Source organism: Salvelinus namaycush, chromosome 41 (assembly GCF_016432855.1).
Source record: "Salvelinus namaycush isolate Seneca chromosome 41, SaNama_1.0, whole genome shotgun sequence".
Classification (NCBI taxonomy): Eukaryota; Metazoa; Chordata; class Actinopteri; order Salmoniformes; family Salmonidae; genus Salvelinus; species Salvelinus namaycush.
In genome coordinates this window covers 11000100-11012937 of record NC_052347.1, presented here as the reverse complement: position 1 = coordinate 11012937, position 12838 = coordinate 11000100, and the positions used below count along the sequence as shown (strand labels likewise).

The 12838-nt window shown below is 40.6% G+C and overlaps 1 protein-coding gene across 3 annotated transcripts in view; it reads right to left on the bottom strand.

Annotated features, from left to right (window-relative positions):
• LOC120034059 (myocardin-related transcription factor A-like) overlaps nt 1-10013 on the bottom strand; it is a 44922-nt gene extending 34909 nt beyond the window's left edge. For 2 of the 3 annotated variants that reach the window (XM_038980471.1, XM_038980475.1), the window contains exons 1-2: nt 9806-10013; nt 7862-7912 (exon numbers count right to left, since the gene is read on the bottom strand). The gene's annotated coding sequence lies outside the window, so the exon portion shown is untranslated. The remainder of the gene's footprint in view (nt 1-7861; nt 7913-9805) is intronic. The other variant, XM_038980472.1, reaches the window with a different exon arrangement.
• Between the last annotated feature and the right edge of the window lie 2825 nt (nt 10014-12838).

Genomic DNA, 12838 nt, shown 5'->3' with positions numbered 1-12838 from the left:
TAAAGCTGGAAATGTCATACACCTATGGTAGTCTTATAATCTTAACTAATTTAAATATGTAAAACCTGAACAGTCATCACATGAGCGCATCATACGGCTTTGTTTACAAACTGTAAGATAGCTCAAGCAGAACGATACATAATCCTTGTCAACTGTGACTTTCAGCAAGCAAGCTACTTACCAGCATGCTGGAAAAAGCACACTGTGTTGTGGCTGGATGCCAGTGTTAATTTAACTTTACACTATTTTCCGAAGAATGAAGACAGCTGACAGCAGTGGTTGCTTTTCATTTCAGGGGGACAGGCTGCACCGAAAATTATGATCAAGTTGCTTTATCAATTGGGGAGAACATTGGATGGATCTTGCCAGGAAGCTAATCCTGAAGACGGCTGCTGTACCATCATTGACAGTGGATCAGTGGATGTAACAAGCTCTGACCATAATGTACGTAACAGAGGTTGAGGAGTCTGACACGGTGGCTGTAACTGTGGCTGTTTTGACTGTATATTTTCTGTAACACACCTGATAGTCACTATATGGTTTTTGTTCTTCCATCCCTAAACCCCCTACAGTATCTATAGTATTTGTAATTTACCTCTGAAAATCATATTTTTAACATTCCATTGTGTTGGTTGTTGTCTTACAGTTAATGTAGCTTGTGTCATTGGGGCTAATCATGATGATTAGGGGGGGGCGGGGGGGTATTATTTCAATTACCATCTCCTTTATCTTTCCACTCATCAAGCTGTAATAAGACATTTGAGAAATTCCAACATCTACTCTGTCTGCACTGCTTCCCAGGCATCCACCGTAGCAGGAATGCTATGATACTAAATCGGCTTTAGCAAGAAATAGGGGGATATCCTGTGAAGCCAGACCCAACATACTGTAAGTCATAGTTATTCATTTCAAATATAGAGCATTTCAGGCACACAGAAATTACAAATACAAACATTGAAAAGTTTCACTAAAAAGTGCACGGCTAAACCCGTCTGCCCGGTCAAATGACGTCTAACCATTATTTCTCACCTTTATTTCTCATGAGTGTTCATGTTGATCAATATTTCAGCTATGCTGGCCTATTGTAAATAATCAAATAAACATCTGATCAATACATACAATTCTGAACATATTATCCTTTATAATGCTAATGCAAGGGCACCAATAAATTGTGCAGTACACTTATTGTATGCTGTTTTCATGTACATTCCCCTTATGTCTAAGGTGACTCAGGCTTTACTAATTCTGGTGAAGAAGCTTATCAGTGAACTGTATTCTGTAATTAGTTACAAAACAATAGAAATGCAATTGTGTATTGCTGCTGATATTCAACAGTCCATGATCAGCTCTGTCGACCATGAGAGCATATTGCTGAGAAAATGGGTTGGTGCATACCGTTTAGGCTCAGAATGACATGTGGTCCATTGTTTACCTAGTCATCAATAACTTGTGGCCCATTTACCTTGTTACCTGGCAATGTACACAGGGATGTTTGAAAGAGCTGCCAGTCAAGGAGAGCACATGAATATAAACTCCCTGCCCACTCAGACAGTTCTTTCAGGCTTTCTGATCGTTATAGATGAGAGAAGGTAAAATGTATTAAATTCTGAGCATGTTTTGGTCATTAAAAGGCTATTTTTACTTGGGAAATAGGATGACTATGCAGGACCTTTAAGTCAACATGGCAGTAACCTGAGCCCGATGGGCGGATTAACACAGCTGCCCTCTGTGAACTAAAATCACAACAATAGCTTCCTGCCACTCGAGCCATGTTCCAGAGGCTTCCACCCGTACACAATCTAGCTACAACTGTTGGAGCACATACAAGAACATATTATGCTGTCAGGACAAGGGAGCGCCACCATTCCACACTTTTCAAGCTGAAGGAGAGGTCACCAGAGAAGCATTGCATGGGAAGCCTGAGTTCACACAACCTTTGAACTAGAGGTCGACCGATTATGATTTTTCAACGCCGATACCGATACCGATTATTTGGGGACCAAAAAAAGCCGATACCGATTAATCGGCCAATTTTTTAAAATGTATTTGTAATAATGACAATTACAACAATACTGAATGAACACTTATTTTAACTTAATATAATACATCAATTAAATCAATTTAGACTCAAATAAATAATGAAACATGTTCAATTTGGTTTAAATAATGCAAAAACAAAGTGTTGGAGAAGAAAGTAAAAGTGCAATATGTGCCATGTAAGAAAGCTAACGTTTAAGGTCCTTGCTCAGAACATGAGAACATATGAAAGCTGGTGGTTCCTTTTAACATGAGTCTTCAATATTCCCAGGTAAGAAGTTTTAGGTTGTAGTTCTTATAGGAATTATAGGACTATTTCTCTCTATACGATTTGTATTTCATATACCTTTGACTATTGGATGTTCTTATAGGCACTTTAGTATTGCCAGTGTAACAGTATAGCTTCCGTCCCTCTCCTCGCTCCTACCTGGGCTCGAACCAGGAACACATCGACAACAGCCACCCTCGAAGCAGCTTTACCCATGCAGAGCAAGGGGAACAACCACTCCAAGTCTCAGAGCGAGTGATGTTTGAAACGCTATTAGCGCGCACCCCGCTAACTAGCTAGCCATTTCACATCGGTTACACCAGCCTAATCTCCCGAATCTCGGGAGTTGATAGGCTTGAAGTCATAAACAGGATCGGTAGGATGGTCAGTTTTACGAGGGTATGTTTGGCAGCATGAGTGAAGGATGCTTTGTTGCGAAATAGGAAGCCAATTTTAGATTTAACTTTGGATTGGAGATGTTTGATGTGAGTCTGGATGGAGAGTTTACAGTCTAACCAGACACCTAGGTATTTGTAGTTGTCCACATATTCTAAGTCAGAACCGTCCAGAGTAGTGATGCTGGACGGGCGGGCAGGTGCAGGCAGCGATCGGTTGAATAGCATGCATTTAGTTTTACTTGTATTTAAGAGCAGTTGGAGGCCACAGAAGGAGAGTTGTATGGCATTGAAGCTCGTCTGGAGGGTTGTTAACACAGTGTCCAAAGAAGGGCCAGAAGTATACAGAATGGTGTCGTCTGCGTAGACGTGGATCAGAGACTCACCAGCAGCCAGAGCGACATCATTGATGTATACAGAGAAGAGAGTCAGCCCAAGAATTGAACCCTGTGGCACCCCCATAGAGACTGCCAGAGGCCCGGACAACAGGCCCTCCGATTTGACACACTGAACTCTATCAGAGAAGTAGTTGGTGAACCAGGCGAGGCAATCATTTGAGAAACCAAGGCTATCGAGTCTGCCGATGAGGTGATTGACAGAGTCGAAAGCCTTGGCCAGGTCAATGAATACGGCTGCACAGTATTGTTTCTTATCGATGGCGGTTAAGATATCGTTTAGGACCTTGAGCGTGGCTGAGGTGCACCCATGACCAGCTCTGAAACCAGATTGCATAGCGGAGAAGGTGCGGTGGGATTCGAAATGGTCGGTAATCTGTTTGTTGACTTGGCTTTCGAAGACCTTAGAAAGGCAGGGTAGGATAGATATAGGTCTGTAGCAGTTTGAGTCAAGAGTGTCCCCCCCTTTGAAGAGGGGGATGACCGCAGCTGCTTTCCAATCTTTGGTAATCTCAGACGACACGAAAGAGAGGTTGAACAGGCTAGTAACAGGGGTTGCAACAATTTCGGCAGATAGTTTTAGAAAGAAAGGGTCCAGATTGTCTAGCCCGGCTGATTTGTAGGGGTCCAGATTTTGCAGCTCTTCCAGAACATCAGCTGACTGGATTTTGGAGAAGGAGAAATGGGGAAGGCTTGGGCGAGTTGCTGTGGGGGGTGCAGTGCTGTTGACCGTGGTAGGGGTAGCCAGGTGGAAAGCATGGCCAGCCGTAGAAAAATGCTTATTGAAATTCTCAATTATAGTGGATTTATCGGTGGTGACAGAGTTTCCTATCCTCAGTGCAGTGGGTAGTTGGGAGGAGGTGTTCTTATTCTCCATGGACTTTACAGTGTCCCAGAACTTTTTTGAGTTTGGGACCGTCCAGGAAGCGCTAGTGAAAGTGACATGGTAACCTGAAAGGTTGTTGTGAACTTGTGATAGATACAATGATACACGATAACGGAAGAACAATAGCTAGAAGAGCCATAAGAATGATAAGACACTGGACTGTTGTCCAGGTAAACCATGTTGACTTGACAACCAGTTGGGAAACAGTCAGTCACCCAGAGTAGAAGTCCTACTGAGACAAAACAGCACACAGAAATGTTAAACAAACCCAGAATTATTCAAAACAACAACATACCCAGAGATCCTACAGACACACTTTAATCCTGTACTTTCAGAGGCCCGTTTTGTTTATTATAAACGATCTTGGTCATGTGCTGTTGGAGAGGGACTTTTACTTTCCCTTAGAATGACAGCACGCCATGCCTGTAGCATGTACTGAGCACTAACAGAATGAGTTACAGCATCCCTCAACAGGACCACATGTGACTTACCTAATCATTTCAGCATATTAGGCTAGCTATGTGTTATTTTGCTTCTGTATCTTGTTCATATAATTTCTCCCAATATTTACCCAACTTTGGAGTCTTTCTCCACCTGGAACCCAGATAAATCCCTTCATTTGATAGACACTGATCTCAAGACCCAGAGCATTGAGCTTACACTGTAATGCTCTCCTGTTATCAGAACTCTCACCAGCTGAACACTTTTAATACCTGGGATTCTTGCTTTGGTCTTAATGGTATAGACCTACAGTAGTGTATCCCCTGCCAGGTTAATACTCAGTAGCCTAATGTTCATTCTAGCATTAAGAACTCTAGAAGGATCATCCTAGATCTTTAGATTGTTTCTTGATTTGCAAAGCAACTGCAACAGACAGAGCTTATCTTTCAAGACCATTTATTACCAATACAACTTTTGGAGATAAAGGCTATCATGTCAGGAGACCGAAACCAACTCCACACAGGCATCTGCCTACCTACCTATGAAATACAAATAAACACCCAGGCTCTCACTTTCTATTTCAAACAAGCTTCATATTCTGTGAGAAAGTGCAGGGTCAGGTTTTTGGGGTGAGAGAAAAAACTGATGTTAAAAGCTGTGCGATTCTGACTGGCACAAAAAGACTAGCCTAACAACACCCAAAGCCTCCATGTCCCCTACTTTACACAACACTGCCTAACTGTGAACCCTCCTATCCCAATTCTTCACCATGGACAGTTTTTTGAACGATTCATTACTGAGAACAAACTGGACTGAATTTGAAGAGCACGGTCTGAGATTCAACGCCTTAATCATTTCCCCTGCCAAAGCAATGACATCATAGCCCGGCCTCTCTGCATCCCTCATGTTCAGACAGAAAAAGTCCTGCGCCACCACCACGTGATCCGCACTTATTTTCCTTCACAGTGGAGAAATAATTCAAATCAGGTTTTAGGGTTCACTATTTGTTGTGATGCATGGGACCATTGGGGCAGCATGTAGACAGCATGGCAGTCTAAAGACCTTCCTCCTAGGCCCCTATTGGGAGTAGCCGGAGGACTTGCTGTCTCTGATGATGTCACTGAGTCACAATGCCACGGAGTCTGCCCGACGTCTTAATTACACATGTGCGTAATCCCTGCCAGATTGTCCAGTTCCACTACTGACAGAACTGTCAATCATATCTACAACCAACACACTGATCATTTACATGGCATTAGCAAACCAAAACTAGTCCAGTACATGCTGTGTTTGTGTTTACGTACCACTTGTACATAACAGTGTGTGTGGAACAGTTACTAATTCAGAAAGTGGGTTCTTATTCTTAGCATTAATGTTATTATGGTGCAAACTAGAGGTCGACCGATTAATCGGAATGGCCGATTAATCGGGGCCGATTTCAAGTTTTCATAACAATCGGAAATAGGTATTTTTGGGTGCCGATTTATTTTAATTTTTTTACACCTTTATTTAATCTTTATTTAACTAGGCAAGTCAGTTAAGAACACATTCTTATTTTCAATGACGGCCTAGGAACGTTCTGTAGAACGACAGATTTTTTACCTTGTCAGCTCGGGGGATCCAATCTTGCAACCTTACAGTTAATTAGTCCAATGCTCTAACACCTGATTACATTGCACTCCACGAGGAGCCTGCCTGTTAGCGAATGCAGTAAGCTAAGGTAAGTTGCTAGCTAGCATTAAACTTATCTTATAAAAAACAATCAATCAATGACTGTCATTGCTCCAATGTGTACTTAACCATAAACATCAATGCCTTTCTTAAAATCAATACACAAGTATATATTTTTAAACCTGCATATTTAGCTTAAAGAAATCCAGGTTAGCAGGCAATATTAACCAGGTGAAATTGTGTCATTTCTCTTGCGTTCATTGCACGCAGAGTCAGGGTATATGCAACAGTTTGGGCCGCCTGGCTCTTTGCGAACTAATTTGCCAGAATTTTACGTAATTATGACAACATTGAAGGTTGTGCAATGTAACAGGAAAATTTAGACTCATGGATGCCACCCGTTAGATAAAATACGGAACGGAATAAACGTTTTGTTTTCGAGGTGATAGTTTCCGGATTAGTCAAAGGTATATGGTTTAGAGAGAAATAGTCAACGCGTTATAATTCCTGTAATAACTTGCGGCTGAATTTGAAAGGGGTTCCTTCGTTATTTTACCGTTCATGTCTTCCATAGAGAATGTCTTGATCTACTTCAAATAAGGTCTGTGTTTCGTGCAGGCTTAAACCGCCTCGACGTTTTGATACCCGTGTAAATCTCACTAGGATAAGGTAACATTTGTCAACATATTTTCATAAATCCACTCTACAAAAAAATTGATCTTCGCTTATATTTAGCCAATATTGATCAGAGTTACCTTGTCCTATGGATATCCACACAGTTATAAAATTGGCACGGTGATGTAAGCCTACACGAAATGCAGACCTTATTTTAAGTGAATCTAAAAAAATATCCTATGGAATAAATGAAGGAACCGCTTTTCAGATTTTGCTAGAAGGTGTCATGGGAATTATGACTCGCACTTTGGTCGTCAATTCTTACCATGCCCATTATTAAAATAGGATTTCCTGCATATAGAAATGACAGTTTTTGTTTTCAACATTCATCACAGGTAACTTAAACTCTATTTTTATTCAAACAGTTGAGAGTATTTGTCTCCTAAGCAGACTCTTCAGTATCATTGTCACTTCAGAGCTGTGTGCGTGTGTGTGTATTTATGTATTATATTAAGTTAAAATAAAAGTGTTCATTGTTCATTCAGTATTGTTGCAATTGTCATTATTACAAAAATGTGATTGTTTGTGTGTGTGTGTGTGTGTGTGTGTGTATGATATATATATATATATATATATTTTTTTTTTAATTAATTTTTTTTTTTTAAATTAATCGTCCGATTAATCGGTATCGGCTTTTTTTGTCCTCCAATAATCGGTATCGGTATTGAAAAATCATAATCGGTCGACCTCTAGTGCAAACACAGTACAAGGTGTACAGTGCAATATATCAATCAAACTGTTGCAAGTTTCAGCCCCAGTAATGAAACATTAGGATTCAAAGAGATTGACACTTCTATGCCAAGATTCAGATTGTATTTCAACTACCTATAATCTTGTCCACTTTGAAGTGAGATATGAACTGAACATGGATGAGCTAAATGAACTCAAGCCATGATTCATAGAAAGTGGAGGAGATGAAAGAAGATGAAAAACTAGAGGAAAACAAACTAACAAGACCTTCATGGTTGAAGAAAAGGGATTCACAGCACGGGCACAGCAACATGATGATGACAGCAGTAACATAGAGCATAACACTTCAACCAATTGGAGTGTGTAATCGTGAGATTACGAGAGGCGTTTGTGCATAGCATACCTGGTCTATTTCCTGATTAACAAGGTCTTGGATGTTTCAATTTCAGTGGGGCTGCTCTCATTGTGAAAAAGTGAAAGGAGAAGGGAGGGGTAGTGAGGATAAAAGAGAGATAAAGAGATACATTTGTTACAACATGTAAACAGATTACATAACTATCTTAATCTCTAAACCTTAGATAAGATTTATTTTAGATCCTAATTCATGTCCAAGGAGCAGGCCAACTGTTTTCAGGTCTCCTATTTACTCAAAGCTCAAGCTTGATAGAGATCAGATGCTAGGTAGACCCACCCCACGTAAGTATAATACAGCATTTAGATAATCCACCTGTTCATAGGCACTGACAATAGAAAAAGTAGGCCAAGTGCAGAGGATCAGCCTGAATAGGGTTATCTGTGAGCCAGATAAATATGAAGCACTTATGTCATGGCAGGCAAATAAAATCTAGACATATGACGCAAGGATAGGTTTATATTTTTAGCCAAATCGACACAAATCTAAGCCTTGAGAAAGATAAGAGGCAGGATGTGAATCCACAACACTAGCCCGCTCCACTTTTTACAGGCAGTATTAATGCTAATTTATAAACTGGGTGGTTCGAGCCCTGAATGCTGACTGGCTGACAGCCGTGGTATATCAGACCGTACACCACGGGTATGACAAAACATGTATTTGTACTGCTCTAATTACATTGGTAACCAGTTTAAAATAGCAATAAGGCACCTCAGGGGTTTGAGGTACATGGCCAATATACCACGGCTAAGGGCTGTGTCCAGGCACTCTGCAATGTGTCGTGCATAAGAACAGCCCTTAGCTGTGGTATATTGGCCATATACCACACCCCCTCGTGCATTATTACTTAACTAACCCAGTTCAGTTGAGAAGGGTGAAATTGCATTCTGCAATTCCTGCATATGGGCATTCCTGCATCTGCAGGATTCGGCAACGCTCCAGTACAGTAGGTGGCGTTAATGCACAATAACGTTGGATGCTCGCCTCCGTCCTCTCAAAGAAGGGGCTAGGGCGACAACAGTAATAATACTGGTAAACAGTGTAAACAGCGCGTCAAACTGGTCGACGCTGATCTTCAGTGCGTAAAAAAACGTTTTACAGGCCATCTAATAATTTGTCCCGGTAAAAATGTTTTGAACGTGCATTTCACATTATGGTAGCCTACCCTTTTGGCTTTACATTGAAGATTCACTTTTTTTCATGGTTCTAGGTCAATTTAAGTATTTTGAACGAAGAGTCATTTGGGGGCCAAATGAGCCGGCTCTTTTACATGAACCGAGCCAATGAGCCGGCTCAATGCCCATCACTACTCGACACCACCCAGAATATGTGATAAACTAGAACGAGCTGTGCGGCCACAAACAAGTTCAATCAGACATTAACGCTTGCCATATAGTTGAAATATTTATACTTAACTAGCTACACATCTACCTCTACTGCACCTGCTGTCTCGACCTCTGAATGCTCGACTATGAAAAACCAACTCACCTTTACTTGTTGCATCCTCTATAACCACTGTGATTATTTGACCGTGCTGGTCATATAGCTATGACAATCTTGAAAAACGATAAGGCCAGATGTCAAAATGTCTTACCTAGCAAGTCACGTTAACAGCGGTGAGTGTTTAGGCTACCATTGTGATTGACAACTAGGTAGATAGCCGTTAAACCACACACTAGTTCCGTAACGTTAGCTATCTAACCATTGTGGTAATTGTGCTGTAACTATTACGTAATACGCTCGCTAGATGCTAACTACATAGACTCGTGGCTCGTGCCAGTGGAGCAGCCATAAACCAGATTTTAGCCCCGCGTAGCCAGATGTGGGTGCACTGTTGCTAAACTAGCTAATTTACCAAATCACTAGCCAGTTCCCTAGTCTGATTGCGATTATCTGATAACTAACCTTGTTGCTAACATTAGCGGTTCAACTCACCTCGCAAGAGAAACACGCTACTGCAGTGCTGGTGGTATGGAACATTCGAGTGGTGACGGCAGAAAAGTTATGGTCGACATGTTCGTCGCATTTCCATTGGTCTTCAATCAAATCGATACTTTACTGACCGTTGTTAAAGATAGCTAGCTAATAACATTCCCTTACAAACTGCTCACTCAAACGAATGTCAAACCAGCAAGAATAACAATCCTTCAGAATAAGAGTTCTGTCCTGTAGTCTTTAAGTGGAAATGATAAAATAAGGAAAACAATTATGGACAATATCTTAATAATCGATATATCTTACAGCAGTAAAATACAATTAATTATTTATTTGTTTGCATTCAATTGTTTTGCCCAAATGATAAAACAAAATTGTGGTTGTACTTATATGAACTATTTCGAATGCGTGTCAAAATAAAAGTCCTATACATATTACACATCCCATTCCAGGCCCACAATATCAATTGTCTCTACACCAACATCAGTACAGAATTAGGGTTGAAAGCAGTTAAAATGCCTCTTAAATCCCGATGTCTTCCGCTCAAGCAAAGATCATACAGCTCTAACCAATGATTCTCACGTTAATGGCCAGATGTTTGCGGAAACTATATTTAGTAAGTGTTCCAACCTGCACTTGATCTACTTCCATTATTAGGATGACAGCTTTGGTGTTTGGCACCACAGTAAAAATACTAAGTTTATTCATATTTTTAACACAAACCATCCTCACATAAATACACCTATACACTGATTCTATTGATTTTCTGGACATTACGGTTTCCCTTTTTTCCCACTAGATGGAGACATAATCTTCAAAACCAAAGTAACCTTAAATCAACAGATACACACTGGGAAAAGTATGTCCTCGACTTCCAGAGATACTTTTGAGGAGATGGGAAACTCCCTTGGAATCGGATTGTGTGCGTAGTTCACGTGTCGTCAGTGGGAAGCGCTGTTCATTCTGGGCGATTCGGGGACAAGGAAAGCTCTTCAAGGAATCGGAGTCAATTGGGAGCTGGCCCAGATGCTTGTGTGGAGTTGTCCTACTAAGTACTAAGCTAACATATGGAATTGTTTTAAGATGGTCATTCCACGGACCATTTAGCTATTTGATTTGGAATTTTAGGACCCCTGAGGTATAAAAAAAAATATTTAAAAAAATATTTGACAAATTTAATTTGGACTACTACTATAGCCTATAGAAACACATTGAATAAAACGTTCATAAATGGCAACAAAAAAAGAGTCATAAAATGCATCATAAGGAACAAGGCTTTGAAGTGCCTGTCCTACATCTAGGAGCTACTGTATAAGAAAGCTCAGGAGATAAGTGTTTTTTTGGAGACATTTAACCCCTTATTTTTGTTGTCACAAAACTACCTCCATTTGTTTGTATGTGTAACCTTCAAACAAGTCCCGTGACACTTGTGTGGGTGGTAGAGCCAAACAGAGAACACCATCATGTTTGTGAGAGTCTCCCCTTTCCATAGAGTGTAGAATGTCTCAGGGTCTGGTAAACACTGCTGTAGCTCAGCCACCTTCCAATGCAGATGTGGAAGGCCGACATAGGTGGATGCAGTGATATCTGTAGTTTAAACTGACAGATTTTTATGGGGAATTTTTATTATGTTACTTAGATTGACGCATGTGTTAACTACTGGGGGGCAAGGAGACCCCCATCTCCGCTAAAACCATTGATAACTATGTGCCGTTTTCAAGGGATTGTTAAATAAATGTTATATAACCATTTTGTATGTAGTTAGCTAGCTGAACATCAGCTATCTGAGCAGCTAACCGATCGCTGCAGCTGTACATAGTCCATCTGTAAATAGCCCACCCAATCTACCTACCTTATCCCCATATTGTTTTTATTTACTTTGCTGCTCTTTTGCACACCAGTATCATTACTTACACACCATCATCTGCTCATCTATCACTCCAGTGTTAATCTGCTAAATTGTAATTACTTTGCTAATGTAACCGATGTGAAATGGCTAGCTAGGTAGCGGTGGTGCGCGCTAGCAGCCTTTCAGTCGGTGACGTCACTTGCTCTGAAACCTTGAAGTAGTGGTTCCCCTTGCTCTGGGGCCGCGGCCTTTGTGGAGCGATGGGTAACGATGCTTCGTGGGTGACTGTTATGTGCAGAGGGTCCCTGGTTCGCGCCCAGGTCGGGGCGAGGGTACGGACTAAAGTTATACTGTTACACTACTATGGCCTATTTATTGCCTTACCTCATGCCATTGGCACACACTGTATATAGACTCTTTTTTTTCTATTGTGTTATTGACTGTACGCTTGTTTATTCCATGTGTAACTCTGTGTTGTTGTTTCTGTTGCACTGCTTTGCTTTATCTTGGCCAGGTCGCAGTTGTAAATGAGAACTTGTTCTTAACTAGCTTACCTGGTTAAATAAAGGTGAAATAAAATAATAAGAAAAAATGTAATTTAACTTGCATCATCAGAGATTAGGCTTTTGAAAAGAGCTTGACATTGGTAGGTCCTCGTCCTGGTAAAGTTATCAGTCGGACGACTGTCATCACTTACTTATAGGCAAGCAAATCAAACAATATTTGGATATAGTCATCTACTGTAGTTTATCCCCTGAATGTTAACCTCCTAAGGATTAGCCCCTTTCTTAAAATGTTTGCCTAAAATGACATACCCAAATCTAACTGCCTGTAGCTCAGGCCCTGAAGCAAGGATATGCATATTCTTGGTACCATTTGAAAGGAAACACTTTGAAGTTTATGTAAATGTGAAAGGAATGTAGTAGAATATAACACAATAGATCTGGTAAAAGATAATACAAAGAAAAAAAGACATATCATTGGTTAGACTTAGAACCAACTTCAGTCTGGTCCATTTGCAGTTCCCTCTGACAGATTCATATTTCTCTAAAGACAAAATGGTCCCACTTCAAACTAAACACAACTTATAAAGGCTTCATAAGCACTACATAAAGGCTTAACAAATCATCTATAAGCATTTGTCATACTCTTTAAATGGTGTATAAACATACATAGTGCATTAT